Source organism: Acanthochromis polyacanthus, chromosome 1 (assembly GCF_021347895.1).
Source record: "Acanthochromis polyacanthus isolate Apoly-LR-REF ecotype Palm Island chromosome 1, KAUST_Apoly_ChrSc, whole genome shotgun sequence".
Lineage (NCBI taxonomy): Eukaryota > Metazoa > Chordata > Actinopteri > Pomacentridae > Acanthochromis > Acanthochromis polyacanthus.
Genome location: NC_067113.1, coordinates 53,483,124 through 53,502,795, shown reverse-complemented (window position 1 = coordinate 53,502,795; position 19,672 = coordinate 53,483,124). Strand labels below are relative to the sequence as shown.

The 19,672-nt window shown below is 42.0% G+C and overlaps 1 protein-coding gene across 1 annotated transcript in view; it reads right to left on the bottom strand.

Annotated features, from left to right (window-relative positions):
- snd1 (staphylococcal nuclease and tudor domain containing 1) overlaps positions 1 to 19,672 on the bottom strand; it is a 213,992-nt gene that overhangs the window by 90,447 nt on the left and 103,873 nt on the right. The gene's annotated exons all lie outside the window — the stretch shown is intronic.

The following is a 19,672-nucleotide window of genomic DNA, read 5'->3' as shown; positions in this document are numbered from 1 at the left end:
TTACATTATGTAGCCTGGCTGCTGTAAAGAAACCAAGCTTCTATTTAGGGGAAAACCATCCTGTACAAATTCAGTTAAACATTTCTTTGTCAAGACTAGTGACCAATTTCAGTACAGGTTGGTGTTGATGGCATCAGCGCTATACCATACAGCCCAGACAGGAATGTGTTTGTGTGTGTCGACTCTCCCAGGGTGATCAATGTGACTCAGGGGGTCCCATGCATCACTGTCAGTGGCGGGCTGCTGTCTGTCGGTGGCAGGGTTGGGAAAAGTCAAACAGCTTCTCAAATGGCCAGGGTCATTAACGGTCAGGCAAACAAGCCTGATCCCCACCATTAAACCTGCCTCATGCCCATTAACGAGTTTTTCTTTCATTAGTAGATAATTGATGTTTGCCCTGCATTGCTATTGTGACAAAACAGGTGAATATTGGGAAGGTGATGGACGAGGTTTAGGAGGGGAGAGAGAGCAAAGTGGAGAAGAGCAGGCTCGATAAATTCAATATGCTTCACGTTGGGACACAAAAATGATTGTCTGATAGCTTTTTAGAATCTGATGTTATATCCTGTTTGTTCAATGTGTCCAAGGTGAACTGTTAGGATGATGCACAAAAAAAGCCAATAGTAGAAACTGATAAAACTTGCCAGCAGCCTCCCTTACTCAGGGGTGAGATGTTGACACAGGCTCCATTAGGCCATCTCCAACAAACGGAAGAAAACCCGCTACTGTCACTGCCATTGTTTGCCAGAGCGATCCCTTTGTTGATTTAAAGAGCCCATATTATGCTTTTTTTATTTTTCATATTCCTTGTTGGTACAGCTTTTTGTGCACGGAAGAGGTCTGCAAACTTACTAAGCCCAAAGTCCACATGGCGCCTTACCTGTCGGGAACTCCTCATTTGGAGTCCATGCATTTTCGCTGGCATCACTTTGTAACACATTTGCACAACAGCTGTCTAGCAGCAAACTTGGCATTCCCTCAAATAAGGAATTAGCTTCATAGTGCATCATTATATCCTAGCTAAAGTTGTTTCTATGTGGATTATATCCCTACGCATATCTGAAGTCCAAGTATTTTGTCACTTGACCAATCAGCGCAGACTGGACTTTTCGTTTGGTGGGCTTTGAAAAAAATGTTTGTTTTTTTTATATTTAAGCATGAAACACATGCAAAACAAATAAATGAAAACAAAAAGAAAATTACGCACTTGCAAATGTACACAGTATGGCCTCCTTAAAGATTATTACATCGGAAGCCAAAGTATTCTAAATGTAGTGGACTAAGTGCTGGGTCTTTTCTTTTCTACTTTATTTCAGAGCTTTATAAACCCTTTCAATATAAACAATATCAAAACCCAGCATGCATTTCATAAACATTGCCACCATTGCCCTTGCCATTCTTATTAGATTTTTAATGCATACAATGCAGATGACTCTACATGGCCTGTATTCAGGAGCACACTGTGCTGGATTTGTTCTTTAATGAGCCACTCAGTTGTCTCTACAGTTGTTAAGAATCATCTGTCTCACCTCAGAAATTTAAAAAAAAATAAATAATTCAGTGGGAAAAAAAATGCATTCAAGTCAGACTTTTTGTCAGTTCCACAGTCTAAGCCACTGGCAGCACTGAGAGAAAGTATTGGCGTTAAACATAAGGAGAGCAGTTTTTCAGATGAGGGCTCTGACAGACTTATAAAGCCTTCACAGAAAATGAGTCAGAGCAAAGACGGAGAGAGAGAAAGCAGAGGTCAACAGTGAGTCAATCAGAGCAGAATCTGCTGTTGTCCTCTGTGAACGACCTACCGCAGACTACCAAACTAAAGCAATAAATTATGAAGAGATCTCCTGCTGGGGGGTTTCAACTGACTGCACTCGGCATTTTAAGTGGAATGTTGTCTAAACAAATTTGTCCTTTTACTAGTGACATCAAATGTGAAACATCAGAATGAGTTTGCTTGCTTTTATTTTCTAGCAGCTGTTTTAAAGATGTAGGGAATCTATGCATTAGACTCAGCGAATGAGTGAGTGACTGAATTCAGCCATTACACTCAAATATTGAAGCCTGTATTTTTGTAGCACTGATCAGACACTGTGGTACCCCGATAAAAAGAACGCATGAATGAGGTCACGCTAAATCGTGTTAAAGGATAAAGGACTAGTTGGAACCTGAAGGCCCTTGTGTTGCTCACTGACCTTTGTGATATTACTTCTGTCATTGTGCCCTCAAAGCTACTACATGTGTCACAATCAGACACCACAGGAGTCATGGTGGTACGGTGTTTGACAAGTCCCGAAACAGTAAAACGGTCAGGAATACTGAGTAACACAAGGCCTCTAGCAATGCAATGATGACCAACAAGATTCAACACCAGTCTGTTTCTCGCTGTTCGGCCCTACAGATCAATAGTGTTGACAGGGTGGCTGATCCCTCTGCTAACACTCCACCTTGCTACAGCCTCACATTGGAGTCCATTACCTGGATTCCCCCCAGTCCTGTGATCTTCCATTAAACTAATGCTATTTATACATGCATCTGGTTAAGGAGGTTTAATGGGGGAAGGGTTACGAAGGACACCTCATAAAACCAAGTGTTTCAGAGAAGGCTTGAAAATAAAAAGGAAAATCTGCAAGAGTCAGCGAACCTAACCATGCCAAACCTGTAGTTAAATTAGTTTATGGATCCTTTGTTATCCAGATGAAAGAATAGCACAGCGCTCACACAGTACAAGACAGATCCCAGCAAGAGCGAGCCTCCGCACTGGGCCTTAACAGCCTGGTTATTAAAATCAATAACAGCAATAACGACAATCCATCTCATTTTTAAGAGAGGGGCAACATGGCATGCCGGTCGATGAATATTGAGCTACATTTGTAATATTACTAATATCATATAATTCCCTTTAACTGGGTGATGCGATGGTGCAGGTGGGAAAACACAAATTGAACTGGGCTGTAAAGTACTGAATGGTTGTTGAAAGCGTATGTCACACAGCTCTGTGAAAGATATTAGTTCGGAACAATGTTTGGTTTTTGTCAACAGAATCACACGACTTGGCTACCACAGATCTAAAGGGTGGGAAGCAGCAGCTGGGTGGATATTGTAATTTGATTTTTAAACATTTTTCCCCTAGCCCCCAGAGGTACATTGTGTGCTGGGTTGCAGCACTCAGCATCTGAAAGCCCAAGGGTACTGGAAACCCGTGAGAGGTAAGAGTCCAAATCTTCAAATCGTTGCCTAAAGCAGTGAAAGCTTGGTGGGAGCAGTCAAGGCACATTAGGCACATTTAGGGGTGGTCAAAATGATTGGAGAGGGCATTAAGCCACATTACCTCTCAAAATGACAGCCTTGCTTTACAGCGGATCCATTTACACATATACCTTGGAGTGCATAGCCAATGAAGTATGGCAATTCTTTTGCAATCAATAGCGAGAACAGCAACAAAGACACGAGGGAGGCCAAAGAAACAATGACATGTTTCTGCCGCCAAGTCTGAAGGCTGGTTGAATGGAAGAGCACATATTCCCTGTGACAAAGAGATTGCCAAACCCTGCTGGCAAGTTTGTAAGGTGTGTTATCTTAAATAATAAAATAACTAAAATTCCACTGTTTAGCTGAGCCAAATACTGCAAAAAACAAGTCTTTGGATTTTCAACATCTGTGTTCTATTGGCGGAATGATCCAAATCTAAGCTTAACATCATGATATTTCATCAAATGCACTTTTTTTCTACCTGTCACAATTAAAACTTCACCAAAAAATTAACCATGTAGAGTAACCACTTTAAAAAAGAAAAAAAAAAACAACAGCTAAATATTGTGATTCAGCTGCAACAGTCACATGATAAAAATTCATGGACTTTTCAGCAGAATTGCAGGTTGTTTCAATTTCTATAAAATAAATGAAGTAACTGCAGCTTTAAATTTCTTTTTTTAGGATTCATGGCATTTTAACTTTGTGACACGGCATAGAAAAGATGCTTGAGTTCTCTATTTCTAGTCATGTGTGTTACATGTGATTACTGTGATGAGCTAGTCTTTGGGTCACCATCTATTGTAGAAATATAATTTAACACATTTTTAATTTACGATACAAAGTTATTAAATATCTTTTAGAACAGATTTTTTTTCACGATGGTAGAGTTCATTTTTGTGATAAAAACAGCTGCCTTTCTTGCATTGCATATTTGAAGTTTTCCAGCTGAATTATACAAAGAATTGGTGCCTCGCTTGACTTTGTGGGAAAAAAAAAAAAGAAGTCACAGGGGAACAGATATATTCTTCATTTAAGTTTTCAACTTTTCAACAGGAATTGTTTCCTTTTGAGAGTGTGTTATCAATGGCTACAAGCAGCCATTTCTACAGCGGAAGGAAAAAAAATACGAAAAATATTGTGTATCCTGTCTGGACTGATCAAAACAATGTAATTCATGAGGCAGATAAATCAATAATAACACTCAAAGAATCCTGTTAACCTTTCCCAGCCAAATGTACGACAATGGGTGGCGAGACACATAAAAATAGATGACATGAATATTTACCTTTTGGCCTTATGAAACCTCCCGACAGTGATATCCACCACACCAGCAGCTGTTTCTTCACTCCACTTGCTGTGGTTTTATGAATCGATTTCAGATTTCAGATTTCGTAATGAAATTTTAAGTATTTATGATTCTGTGGCTGCGATGACCCAACTATGATTTTGTGCATTGATAACTATGTAGTGGAAAACAGTGATTCCTTACTGGACATATCAGTGTACTGAGAGTTGTAGCTGATGAGAGGATTAAGGAAGTTGGACAAAACCCAGACTTAGTGTCATCCAAGACAGGAGAATGAAAAGTGCAGACTGACTGAGAGCATCAGAAACTGGATTATTCTAAATAGATTTCTTTATTCAACAGGGAATGTTCCCAAGAGAGGATGCAACACAGCCACTGACAGACAGGAATTGTGATATGGCTTCGTTCATTATTTACGACTGGCCTACAGTACCTACTCAGATTTCCACTTACTTGAAGAGAAATTCAATTTACAAGTAATACCTGGACAATGGCATTCAATCTATGGAGGAGTAATTTTTTTGTAAAAACTGATTGAAAAATTCAAAGAAGTCAAAATGAGAAAGTTATACTGCAAGATAAGGAAAACAGTTTCATAGTGCAGTGACAAACATTTCTACACCTGCTGGCGTTGTGGCGACGTTATTGGGAACCAATGACCTCGAGGGGAAGCGATGGCGAGAAGGGGCACGGGACAATCATGGCCAGGCCATCATCATTTGTCTCCACCTCCTTTTCTATCCTCTTTCACCAGTTGACACGGCAAATGGCATAGCCAGCCTGTGTCACTCAAAAAGCCATTTCTGTCCTCCCAGACCCTGCCAGTGGTGACAGAATGCGAGAACGAGTGAGAGGGGAAAAAAGGGGAGGAAAAGAACCCACAGATGCATTTTTCAGCGCGGCTTTTTTTGTCAATTTCTGTGTGCTCGTCAAAACAAGAGGCTTGGCCTGTTGCAAGGCTGGTTGGAGAGATGCTAGGCAGAGGTTGAAGTTGGAGTGTGAGGAAAGTGGTGGAGACGAGCTACTGAAGAGGTGCTCCATGTTGCTATAAACTAGTGGTACAGTAAAGAGTTGACATTTCTGGCTGGAGGCTGCCAGGAGAGCGATAGAAGGAAGACATTTATGCTCTATCCAACTATCTAGTTATACATTTAATTCCTAAAGGGATGATGTAAAGGAACAGATCCAGTTTTAAGTGGAAAATGATATACACGCCAGCGGCATGGCAACTACGAAGGACACAGAGATCATATTATAGCCAGCAAAAAATGAATCTTTCATGCCAACGGGTAGTCAGAGGTCACATAATAAATGACCCCATACAGTGGCATACAGGGGAAAAACCTCTTGAGACAAATCATTGTATAATCATTCTTCAGTTTTGGCAATCCAATTCAACCTCGTCGCACATTCAATCACATAAATGGCAAGTGACGATCAACAAATGAGATAGGGGATCGAGGTGGCGGGTGTGTGATTGTGTGTGTGTGACAGATAGGAGAGGGGGCCTGATTGAATCATGCCTATTTAGGAGCCATGCAGCCCGTCTGTTGCTGGACTCCAAATGATGATTTACTGGCAAATATCATTTGTGTTCAGTTTTTTTTTCTTCTGCTGTGCTTTTTAAACCAGTCTGACTGCCCACGGTAGTTTATCCAAACAGTGTGTTTCAAATAAATGAGATTACAGTCATCATTGCGAGTGTGCTTAGCTGGCACACCCACCTATACGGAAGTGATACCACAAAACACAGCTCTATTACAATGAAAGGTTAGGTAGGCGGGTGTTATCTCCTGCTTGTAAATGTCCTCATCTTGGCCAAGTGCATTTAGCAATGATTATCTGGCGCATAGTAAGAGAGGCACAGATATTTGGACAATATTGCACTAGTAAGTGGGATACTGGCCGTTTAAGGTGACGGTTCTTATTTTATTCACTTTATTGGCTTTAGCTTTAACTGCATTGTAGGCTTGGAGATGCTGATGCTTTGATTACTTACAGCACACCACCTATAACTGATCACTCTCCTGAAGCAACCCCGTCTCCAAATACTGTGTTTATCGAACATTACAGTGAAATCTCGGTCATGTTTTAAAGGACACAACTTACAAAAACATTTTTAATCGACATATCTTTGCCATTTATTGTATTGATTTACTCTCACTCATTTACAGTCAGCCAATCACATTTTAAATGGGGCAGAATGCATCACCCTGGTAACTCAGAAAACTGAGGAGAAGCTTCAAACGTGTGCAAAATGGTCAGATTTCCACCCAGTTCTGTAACCTTTGGAATTTTTGTGTCCTTACTCAACCAAGCTTCTCACAGGTAGTTATTGTTGTGAAAATGTCAACCAAAACCCAAACCACTGTTTGGCTAAAAAAAGAAAGTCAAACAGTGAGTGACCACCAAGTAAATGACAAGTGGCAACAAAACTTCAGTTTAAAAATACTGATCCCACATTGGACACAGACCCCAGCCTCCAAGGTGGAAGCGGACTCTGTTGTATTGATAGTGGAAGTCTTTTTTACTACTAAATTGTCTCACGTTTTGGGTAGAATAAAGCTAGACTGTACAGGAAAATTATTTTTGGCTGTCCGAACATACATCTGATGATGCTAGTGGAGTATGTTCAAACAGCCTGTCTCCCAAAAATTAGGCTCCCGTACAGGTTAACATGAGACGCATTTATTCAACATTTGCAGCCAACTACGTCAACAGAAGGACAACGATGATTCACATTGCTAATATTAAAGCAAGCCTTCCACCCACGACAAAGTTTCCAACTTGACACGAGTTGGTTAGCATTTTTCACTGTGACTTTGTTCAATTTATCCCTTTCTGTGTTTTTTGTCTCGCCATTTCAGGGGGAAAAAAAGAAGAAAAAAATTCAGTGTCAAAAACAAGACGGGGCCTCTAACACCTCCATAATGAGGAGACAAGGGAGTGAAATGGAGCTAACATTTGTGGAATATGATTGAGCGCAACTGCCGAAAAGCTAGGGACGGGAGGAAGAAGACTGAGAAAACCCGCCAAATGACAAAGTCTTGAAGGCGCTACATTTTTTTTTGTTCCTCCTCGTTCTGCCTCACAAGACTGCGGAAACTCGGATGCTGCTAATCAGCAAGATGACACACTCTGACGAGATAATGAGCACAGAGACGGAAGACGCAGGAGATGCAATGAAAGAAAAAGTTTATCGTTTATCACACGGCAGGGTGGAGGTGGCTTGACCTAAAATATATATCAAGGTACAATTTAAACTCCAGACGGTAACGATCTAATTTTTTGACATTGCTTGAATTATTTAAATATGCTCCTTCCACAGCTGTTTTTCTTTGCATAAGGAGAGCGATGAGTCAGCCGTGAATCAGGCCGCGATGTCAGTATTGCATATATTTATTTTTCCTTTTTGCTGCATCTCTAGGGCTAAGGCTTGTGTCAGAGCCACAACACTCTTAGCCATTCCTTTCACTTGTAGACAAACTACGCAGGATTGTGAAGTGTGTGCACAAAAGGCCACGGCTCATTCACAGCTCGATACAATATAATACAAGCACAACAAGCAGGAGGCCTGAGTCATTCACGAGGTTACATGAACAAAAGGGCACTAAACACATCCTGAAGCCAAGTGATGCTACAAGACAATACTGGTGAGGATTTCTTACAGTTTGAAGAATGCTGTTAGAATTCCCTGCCGTCTAAATCTAGGTAAACAACGGTCACTATGGTTACACATCAACTGAGAAATGGGGTTTTTATCTGATCACACAGAGTGTCCATTTGAGTACAGAATAAATTACAGGATAATGCAATGACAAAGTCGGTGTTGGGAAGACAGTCAAGCACTTGTACTCATAAAAGCACATGCAAATTACTGAACACAGACCTGAATGCGTGAGAAATTAGCACATGTAATGTATCGAATAAAATCTCTTTAACATACAGACAGCAAAATGCAAGCAGCATATGATCGTGTACTTGATACATTTGGCTTCAAATGCACTATTTCCCCACAGAAGTGCTTTTAACACCACCAGGTGTGCAACATGACAATTGTGCTTCCAAATGGGATGGGTAACACTTGATTCAAAACAGACAGCAGCACACAGACACTTCAAATTCAATTTCAACAACGCGGCCGCAGGCAAAAGCAGACACCTACCACTCTACTGTATCACGGAGTCACAAGCTCCAACAATCTGGTGGCCAGCTCAACACTTGTGCAGCCCAGATTTACTGCTTGAACACCCACCTTTTAAGAAATAAAAACCCGATGCCCACAGGCTGTCGTCTCATGGCATTTCCACTGAAACGTGTAAGTGGCCAGCTCAATTGTTTTCTTCAAAGAAAGTTCAAACCGGTGTGTCTCAGTGGATTCATCAATTTTCAGTCATTTATTGCTGTGTACAGCTGAGGAACAAACAAATGGACGGCAGAAAAATGATGGGCAATGAAATAAAAAACAAATGGCAGCCCTTAAAGTAGAGTGTCTGAATCGGTAAGTCAGCAAAGCCATCTCCAAGGGAAAAAAAAAAATGTGCATATTAAAATGCATATGCAAGCACTCACACTTTGGCTAGCTGACTATGAAACTTACAACACATCTGAGTGGACATTTTACAGTGAATATAGAGCAGAGCAAAACATCAAACACCTGTATCTAACCAGAGTTATGACATGGGATCACTGAATGTGCTCCTTCATGGGTAGTGAACACAGCGAAAGCACTGAGGCAAAGCAGAAATGATGTCTTTCATAATAACAATTCAGTTATTACCTGTGAAACGTCCTCATTTGACTGGTTAAGAGCTTCTTTATTTTTTTTTTTTTTTTGCTCAGAGGCTCCATCAAATCAAAACCACTACAGAGCATTGCTACAAAAATGGAAACTTCACTGGCTGCATACCAAAAGTAGTATTTTTATCTGTGCAACACTGCAGCAATTACAATCAGTGCTTTTTGTCAAAAATCAACTCACTCTGAACTTAAATTTGATTCTCTCCTTGGGCACTGCTGTACATTCACTGAAATAAACAAAACCGCAAATGAACCAATGAAATAGAGCAATAGGTTTCAAGTCAAAAACATCATTTTCAGCAGGATGTCAAACAAGGAGAGGCAGGAAAATGAAATCAATGTCTGCCTTGGGAAATTACCACTGTTCATCCATGTGTCAAGCCAGTCCCTGTGTGTGCTGTGTGGTGTTGGTGGGGGAGGGATAACTGGGCCACACACCAACAAACACAACTAGGGTGCTAGTGACCTAGACTGATGCTATCAGTCAGAGAACTGACAGAGCAGAGAGAGCGAGAGAAAGCTAGTAGGCAGTGGCCTGTGTACAACACGGATCTATAAAATATCTACCAGCAAATGACGACAATCACACGGAACAAAAGCGGCATATAATGTTGATAGATGGGATGCACTTTTTGCTGCTAAATATAAAGATGACGGCTTTAACTGTGTTGTGAGAAAGCGATGGCATTTCACTGTGTGTGCTTAAAAAGTTAACGACCCCTGAGGTTGAGGAGGAGCTTTACTCTTCACTTGACCTTCTTCCCCTCATGTCATGCAAAATTCAGACATTTCATTGTGTTCATTAGCCACAGACACACACCCAAAGGTTGAACATATGTGACTGTGTAGAGGTGTTTTCTTCTACAGGGCTCAGAGAATTTGCCACAGAGTGAGTGGCAGCAATGGGTCAATCTCATAGTCAAGCTTTAGTTAACATACTTACTCGGACAAGAAAAGCAGCATCCATATGCAGGCACTTAAAATCCTCCTATCCTGTAAACTGTTTTTATCATAAATTTGGACTTGCCAGTAAACACACACAAGCAGGTCAGCACACCGCTGGGAACACAGGGTATTAAAACTGCAGTAGATCGACTCTTTTTTAGCATTCAGCTCAGCAAAAGTAGGCAAAAAGTGCTAGCACCCGAGCAAATCACGCCTGTTCCACGCTGTGCGGATGTGCCAGTAAACACGTCATCAGATTCAAAACTCTAAACGCGCTGCACATGCATCGCCACACATGCACGTCATGTCAGCCGGATGTCTGCTGTCTACCAGTCACTAATTTCCTTCCCTACCCCTGCTCTGGGCGAGCCAGCCACACCAGTTTTAATCCCCCAAAGCTATGCAGAAGTGCTAACATGCGAAAAGGGATTAAAGGCAAAATAAGGCTGTGTGTGCATGTGTCTCGAATATGCCTGCATTGGCAAGATTTCATACAACGGCTAGATGTGGAAGAAAATTGCTTTCATGTAAGCAGGCTGTGGGAATTTGGTCAGGTTTGTTTATTTATTCCATTCTTTGTGTTTCCAAGCTGTTTGTATTTTATATTTCAGATCATTTCCACTGCATAATACTCAGTTGTTTTAGAACTCTCGACCACGTGGGTATTAGATTAACAATCATCATTCATTTTAAAACAAAAGCTGCTAGAACCACACCAGTCATTACTGCCACCAACATTTCCTCTCATGTGGTCATCTATACAAACACATGTTGACACACGTAGCGCTATTTCGGAGAACTCGACATCCTACCCTCAGCTCTCCTCAGTGACTGGAAGTGGACTGTGTGGGAGGACCTGTTCTGATAGAATGGGCTGTTGTGTTATTGACTTCAATTTAGAAAGTGCTGCCTGCTGCTTTTTCCCCCCCTCTCCTTTCATAGCCGAGGCCCTGCTGGTCCCGAGCCGCAGCCTACACTCCGGGGGAAATCCCTGATTGCGCTGCTACAGAAACGCATTTAAGCAAGGTCGCAGGGCCTAGAGCGAAGTCAGGGTGGGGTGTGTGGGGACAGTGTGTTGAGGGGGTCCTTTTTCCTTTCAATCTTTCTGTGCTCTTTCCTCCATCCCAAACGTACGCTTTTTCTCGCATTACTTCCCTCCCATCTGCTTTCCATGGCCATTTCGCAATAAAGTCGACAACCACTCAGGTGTCTGTTCCTCACCCTTCAGTCTTCCCTCTCTTGCATTGTCTCCTACCTGCTTCGGTGAACACCTGCTGAAGTATTGTATTGTCGGAGGCAGCAGGTTCATTGACACCAAACATTTGACGCTGTGCTGGTTGCACTCATAGATTAGACACACTTAGCTTGGCTTCTCAAATCCCCAGTACAGGAAAGAGATGGAGGCGAGAAACAGAGGATATTACACAGGAAAAATAACTGGCTGGCAGGTGAGTAGTCACACACAAAATGCATCTCCTGTACACATGCGCTCATACAAACTTCCTGCAGTAAATACAAATGAAATTCTTATGTCAGAACAATGACCACTGACAAGTCTGGGCTCACACCACAGGAGTGTAAAAATGAATTTTGAGATCCATCGCATCACACACACGAGGAGAAAATTCAGATATTCTCTCTGACATGCACACACAGCAAGCTCTGAAAAATAATGGCACATCGCAGACACCACAGGATATTAGGAAGATTATTGTTCCAGAGGGAGCAGTCAGACAGCAGCGCGCCATCTCACGTGATCTCATGGGGCAGCAGGTGTAAACAAAATAGATACTTCAGCGAGACAACTTGCTGCGACGCTAATAATATTTTGTAGTGCAAAAAAAAGGGGGAAAAATAGAAGGCTAAACAAGTATGGATGAGAAAATGGTAAACATATAGAAATTTACAATTGTGAAAGACATTTTTTTAAAAATCCCCAAAAATAAAAGGCTTACATTAACCACATTTTGTAAGAAAAAAAAACATCCAACAGCCAGAACACAAAAAATCAACAACTTTTAGGCTGAACTGCAGGCTGTGTTTTCACAAGGTAGACAGGAGAACATATCTGTAGTATTTAAAGTTACCTTTTTTTCCCCTTTTCCAGGATTGGTAACACCTGCGGGCAATTGGAAAAATATTGCACATTTTGATTCAACTTTCCTCTCATGTTATCTTTTTTCCTTTTTTTAAATAGAGGTGCGAGTGGGATAAATCAGCCCGAAACTCCTGCAGTATGAGCCCAGCCTAAAGTACACTCGAGCAGTGTGCGTCTTATTAATCTCACACTGGGGATCAGATAGTTCATTGGAACATAGATAAAATAAACAGAAATGAAATCCAAACTAAGTTTATTCCCTATCTCTCATCTGCTTTCCAACATTGAAAAGTCACCGGAAAGCCGTTTTGAATATCGTGTAGCGTCTGTGCCAAGATACCTGGAACAAGGCAAATTACACAGCATGATAAATTTAAAAAAAGGCTTACACAGAAACATGGAACTGGAAACAATTTATTGGCATGCACAAACAGCCTTTTTCTGTTGGACAGTGCTGCCATAATCCGGGTGTGGCCAGGTGGATTTGACAGAAATTAAAAGCTTTTTTTCTTCTTTCTTTTCTTCCATCTTTCTGGGTCTGCGCTGTGACAGTCCTCAGAATGGCTAATCCTGCTTTACATGGAGCTTGATGGGGATTCTGGGATTAGCAGTTTCAAAGACGGAACACGGTAAACACGGGTGGCTGTTGTTTGGGAGAGGTGAATATTTTAAGGCCAGTGGCATCAAAGTTGGAGAGGACAGAAAGGTGACCATCTTGAGAATTACAAATGATGTTAGGGGAGCTCAAGTCAATTTATCACCTTGGCGACGGCATTACAGTCATCTGCAAGAAGAGGTTTTGTATTAATATCTGGAGAGATCAAAGATGTTACAAGAGGCAGACTTGCCACTTAATTAATGCTGAACATAAATCTATAAGAGAATTCTGTAACATCAAAGATGGAGGATGTACTGCAAATGTCCCACCCCTCATGCAAAAAAGCCGAATGCCACCTTTGTAACACTTGAACCAGGGAAAATCCATCCAGTCACGTTGATGCACACACTCAAGCATGGCAGTGTGAAGACAGTAGACCGTACTAGTAGCAGAGAGAGTAATAGCAGTAGAAGAGTAACTTAACAGGTTTTTGTGGCAAAGTCACCAACTTTTTAAAAAATGTTTCATCAAGTTTGACCAATGATTCTACTTATGCAGATTTTATGTCCCAAAGACCGCTGAAGTTGCAGTTAACACTGTTTCCTTTCATAGAGGGACCTGTTCTGAAATCTGTGGCAAAACTTGTCTACAAGGAGAGATATGTACCTTTAGAGACAACACTAGGAGCTTTTGGCAGTGCAACATGTTTATTCCAGGTACATCTAGCAGTAGACTTTTCTGACCAAGACGAAGCATTTGCTTAAATGAACAGTTAGTCATTGGTACAATTCATATTTTATCCTACAGAAACAATCAAGTGAACAGAGACGAGTAGAAGTAATGTAAAAGTGCGACATAGCAGCGTATACTGCTGCAGAGTAGCATCTCACTAGTTAGGGATTCTGTTTTGACCCATCCAAGGACATGGACACAAATGGAGTAGAGGGAGAGGCCGATCTGAATGAAGACGGCATCTTTGCTCCCAAGGAGCTGAAAGTCTAGAAGATTTAGCTGCTCTCTCTGCGGTGAATTACTATGTTTTTACCTTCACATTGCTCAGAGAAAGAGACATCAATTTCCTACACCTGGCAGTTGGCAAGGCAACATTGTGATGAACGCACATACAGGGATGCTCCATGAATCCTAATGGGGCCAGCTGACCAATGACATGGCTGGGGCAAGGCATGGAGAGCATTAGCATATGGTAAGAAAAGTACAAGAAACAAAGGCAATTATATCACATAAAATTCTACACAAAGTGTTAATTAGAACTGCATTACAGAGGTATTTTTAAACACCACTCAACTAAAAACGCCATTCCTAATCAGTGTGGCAAGTCATTGTGACATAAAAGGAAAAAGCTCCACATTCACAAGGCTCAACACTTCTATTTCCAAATGTGCGCGAGGCATCTCCTCCTATCTAGCTATCTTGGCTCATGCAGATTGGGTTAACAGTGTCTAACCCAACAATATCTTTCTTCTGCTTCCAGCTAACACAGCGCTAGGGCTAATCCCTGCTCTGGCAGCCAGTATGAACACAGCTCACCATAATGAAGCCCATTAGTCTGGAGACAATGGCTGCTAGCGAAGCTCAAACGCTGAATAACACAGGATGAGGGACCAAAAAAAAAAAATAGGAGCAAAAATGCTCATCTTTTCCTGTGTGCCTTCGGTTGCCATGACCTGATATTGCCCTCATCTAAGAGCACACAGTCTGTCGCACACGCGTACACAGCGAAACCTGAATGAGCAAACACAATTAACTCGAGATGGGCCTGCAAATACCAGACTAGAAGAACACTGTAGGATGTAGCAATTTAAAGTAGGAGAGTGAGGGCAAGAAGGCAGCAGACGACCGAGAAAGCAAGAAACAAAGGAAGGACTGAAAACAGCACAAGAGGAGCAAAAGGAAAAGAGGAGGAAAGAAAAAATGAGAAAGAAGGGAAAAGAAGAATCGGGACAAGAACAAAAGCGGCGTAAAAAAAATGCAAAAAGATCAAGAGAGAGAGGGGAAGAAAGATGAACGAGGACAAGCTGAGAGTATGGGAGACAGAGAGGAAAACACAAACAACAAATGTATGACAAGGACTGAAAGATTAATGGCATAGCAAATAATCAGTTAACCCTCTGAACTCCAAAAACCTGCCGACGGGTTTGACAGGCATGTTATCTCTAAAGAAAAGTCACCAAAATGGCACCATTTATCAGAATCAGAAAGTGTAAAAACACAAAGAACCATCACATTTTTCCCAGTGGTCCTAGAGCTCATCATGTGTACTCAGAAATCATTTGTACTTCCCAGAATCTGCAAAAACCTTAAAAACATGTTGCCATTAGCCAAGGACGTGCAACGAGCAGTGACATGACAAAAATGTAGGGATTTTTTTTTTTTAGTGATAGTATGTATAGTCAGTTTTTGATAACATCTGTGACACTTCTCAAATGTTGTACATGCCAATTTCAGCTTTATTTAGATTTTGTAAAGAGAAAAAAAGAAATTTGACTTTGTTTTTTCTTTTTATTATTACTGAGGGCATTATAATTTCATCCTAATGCACTGGAGGTTTTTAATGATTTATGGCAAAATAATTAATTTTCTGCACAAATGAGATTTTTGAGCTCTCTCTACTTCTAGTCATGGTTGTGCCATTTCCATAGAGGTGCAGGTTTTATATTGCAGTGAAAAATGAACCTATGGTGAGCAAAATCATGACAGGAGCAACAAAACACCCAGAAACTGCTTTAAGTTCAGAGCTTTGTTGTGAAGTCAAAGCTTAACTAAACTAACCTGAAGCCCTGCCTGAATTATTCAACAGAAAAATGTCACCTCACTAGATTACATGAACAAGTAACAATGATCTATTTGGGATACTGCTGAAAATTCTCTATAGTAGTACAGAGTAGAGGCCACACAAGGTCAGTCAAAGTAAACTAGCGAGACGGAACAGGTATCAGGATGAAACAACAACTCATCCAACCTGGCCAGATGGAAGCCACTAATATACCCTATCGCCTATTATAATCTCTTGATACACTGGCATATGATTGGTGTGTGCATCTGTGTGTGTATGTGTGTAGAGATAAAAATTATAAACAGAAAAAAATCCCTACCAAGCAGTTTAAGCCCTTACTGGGATACTGATAGCAGTGTGTCTGTGCAGTGTGTGTGTGTGTGTGTGTGTGTGTGTGTGTGTGTGTGTGTGTGTGTGTGTGTGTGTGTGTGTGTGTGTGTGTGTGTGTGAGCTACACGTAATCTGTAGCAGAATTAATTCCTGGAAATTGAAATGAAAATGGGAAAGGAACTGTCTAGTAGCTGGTCCTCAAGGTCAGCATCATAGAGTTTGGGGTGTCTGTGGGCGTTGGTGTGTGTACACATGGTTTAAGCACATGACTGTGGCCTTGAAAAATTGGTTTGAGATAACATTGTGCCAGAGTGGGCACTGGTATGAAATAGACCACTGGGACATTACTGGATACTTAGAGGACACACACACACACAGATAAATGCATAAAATTTGTAATAGCTCTCAAAGCACGAGACAAGCCCAAAAATAGTGTGCCTCTTGTCTCCTTGAGAAAATTTCTCTCTCTGTCTCTCTAACCCACACATAGAGAGAACAATATGTGGATCACCGAGGGCCCGTACTGCAAACCCTTGATCCTGGCAAGAGCAGAGGCAATGACATTATCATTAGATCTATCATTCCACTGTACATTCCTCTAATCTGATTGTCATTGCTGCTATACCATACTGCAGGTCATTCATCCAAATGGAACCACTGACACGCACACACACATGCTTACAGACACGGGCTGCTGACCTACATGTGACTGGCCGCAGCCCAGATTTGCCAGCACTCACCCCAGGGGATAGGTTCTGAACTGATTGCATATACCCCTTGAATATGCAGGCCGACAGGCCAACATGAAAGTAGGTCGTGCAGCACCCCCAAACTACACCCAGTGCCCTCCTGGCCTGGTCTAGGGGTCGCTCCATGAAGCCTTCGGTGAGGCAGCGAGGGCAGGGGTCGCACAGCAGGCGAATGTGGTTGGCATGACAGCATGAAGGTCCCACGTATCTGACAGCTCATCAAGCAGTCATCATTCAGCAATTCCTGAAGGTAAGGCCTGACAACACTCTTCTTGTCAACATAGTTTATGTTAAACTGTGAACATATGGGACCACTGTTTGACTTGGGTGTTGGCTGCTATCCACCATGGATACACTGGCACAATCTAAACTGTAAAAGACACTCTGAATTAAACAGCTTAGTTACCTCTGCAATTTGAGCATCAGCAAGAACCACCATTTTAGAACTGCCTTTAAATTCCAGTACACTGATAACTTAAAAAAAAAGGGCTACTAGCCAGATGAACCCTTTTCTGATTTACCTCCTTCCAACCATACACAAACACAAATGCACTCTCAACCTGGGAAAACCTTTTTGATCGTAGAGTTTGGCTGACTATCGAGCCATCTTGGCCATTCCAGGCCAGGATCAAACTATAACGTAAAGGGCTGACCACTTTTGCTCACTGGAGCATTACAGAGGTTGGCAGGCCATGACCCAGCCTCCATCAGTAGTAAGAAAGCACAGTGTCCACCAAAAGACAAAAATAGAGTGAGAGCAGAAAAGACAGCAAAGAGAGAAATGGATGGGATGAGGGCCAAGAGGAGAGAGCTGCCCTTGCAGTGCTGGTCATGTTACAGGTCAGTGGATGATTTTGGTTAGATAGTCTCAGATGTGCTGTGCTGGGTGGGTGAAACTCAACCCAAACCCATTCTGGGTCACCTGTTCATCAAATGGTGGCACACCACACCTACAGAACAGTGCACAAGTAGCACCTGACACAAACACAGTGGTGTTAACATGCACACTGCACTGAATCAGATATGTGTTTGCAATAACCATGCAGATAATGATAATAAAAGTCTTCATGTGCTGCTGTTTTGAGAAGCACATTTGTCACACACCCTGCATATGAATTACAACCTGCATTTGCATCAATGTATGTGCATAATTTCATGTTATTTGCTCAGAGAATGCACTGAAGAGGCTGCAGTACACCTTTGATATCACTCTCCACGTGGCTGCGACGCTTTGGAATCCCTGTGGAAAGAAAAAGGAAGGAAATAGCCTCTTTCATAACAGGAAAATCTCCCCTATACTCCTGTGGCTGCCACCTCACTGTTACATGTGCTTCATTGAAGCCCGTTCATATTCAACTGCAGTGAAGTCAAGGAGAAAGTCTGCTTGTGTGTGTGTGTGTGTGTGTGTGTGTGTGTGTGTGTGTGTGTGTGTGTGTGTGTGTGTGTGTGTGTGTGTGTGTGTGTATATAATATAGGAGTTGGCTCTATACTCCTGTGCCAGTGGGAATAACGTACTGCGCTACAGGCAGTGTGACCTTTTCTAGCTGGTATGCTTTCTCTCCTCCCTCTCTTTGTGTCTCTCTCTTTCACACACTTTCTCTCTAGCTTTGCCACAAACACACCTAGCAGCACTGTCAGGGCTAGCTTTACCAACCATCAATTACCCACGCTGCTACCTAGTTTAATGGACACGAGGCTTGTACAAATCATTTGAGATAGAGGGGTGATGGAACAGTAAGGCTGTGTTTGTTTTGTCTTCTCTCCTGCAGCAGGAAGGTAAAGCATGTCTTGTTTTCTCCCATTTTCCTTCTTTAACATGACCTTTATCGCTGTGTGCTTCCAGGAGCGACAGTTTTGGCTCAAATTGAGGGTTAAGGCCTGCCTGTTTAGACAGGCCTAACTACGTTCAATGGCATACATGATGGAAAAGGGATGGAGAGCCTCAATTTTATATAGCTGCTAAAGAAATGCTTTATTTTCACTTTAATGAGTCACTCCTTAAATCCTATTCCCATCACAGTTTGAGCCAAAGTATCTGTCCAATATATGGCGTGAACAAAGCAACCTAGTTCTTGCAATCTAAACTTTTAATTCCATTACGCTGAAGCAAGAGATGAGATTAAATCATACATCCTAAAGCAACAACCTGCAACACACAGCGGAAGCCTTGGTGACCAATAAGTGCACACACAAGACTGTACAACCACGTATATGAAGTCACAGCCGGCCGGAGATGAAGTCAAGTGACACAGTGACGGGCAAAGAGCGAACAGAGAAGGAAAGACGGTGAGAAGGGTGAGGGTGGAGTGGATGCAGGGAGTTAATGCACATAACACTGCATCAAACCAAAGCATTGCTTGGAGCAGGATGCGTCAGCAGTCCATTCATGTTCCTCTATTTTCCACAAAAGGACAAAGCAAAAAGAGTGAGAGAGGAGGAAAGAGAGAGGGCATCATGAAAGAGAGGAAAGCGGAGAGTGAGAGGAGCTGTGTCCCATCTGCCTGCCTTTGCCACTACAGCAATGCTGGGAAGCTTTGCCAGATTCGTTGGAATGGTTGGATTACTGCCGGGCACGAAGGGGTTAAAATCTGGTTGCTGTGGGGATGCCACTGTCCATCTCTACCTTTTGCTTGGACGGCCTGTATATTCCCCTAAGCCACAAAAAGCCCCAGAAAGCCACAGAACAAGAGACTATGAGCATTAAAAAAAAAGGAGAGCAGAGGACAGCAGGAGCAAACTAGTTTTTGAAGAGGTAGATCTCTAAAAAGGTCTGAGTGCTTTGAGCTCACCCAACTACCTC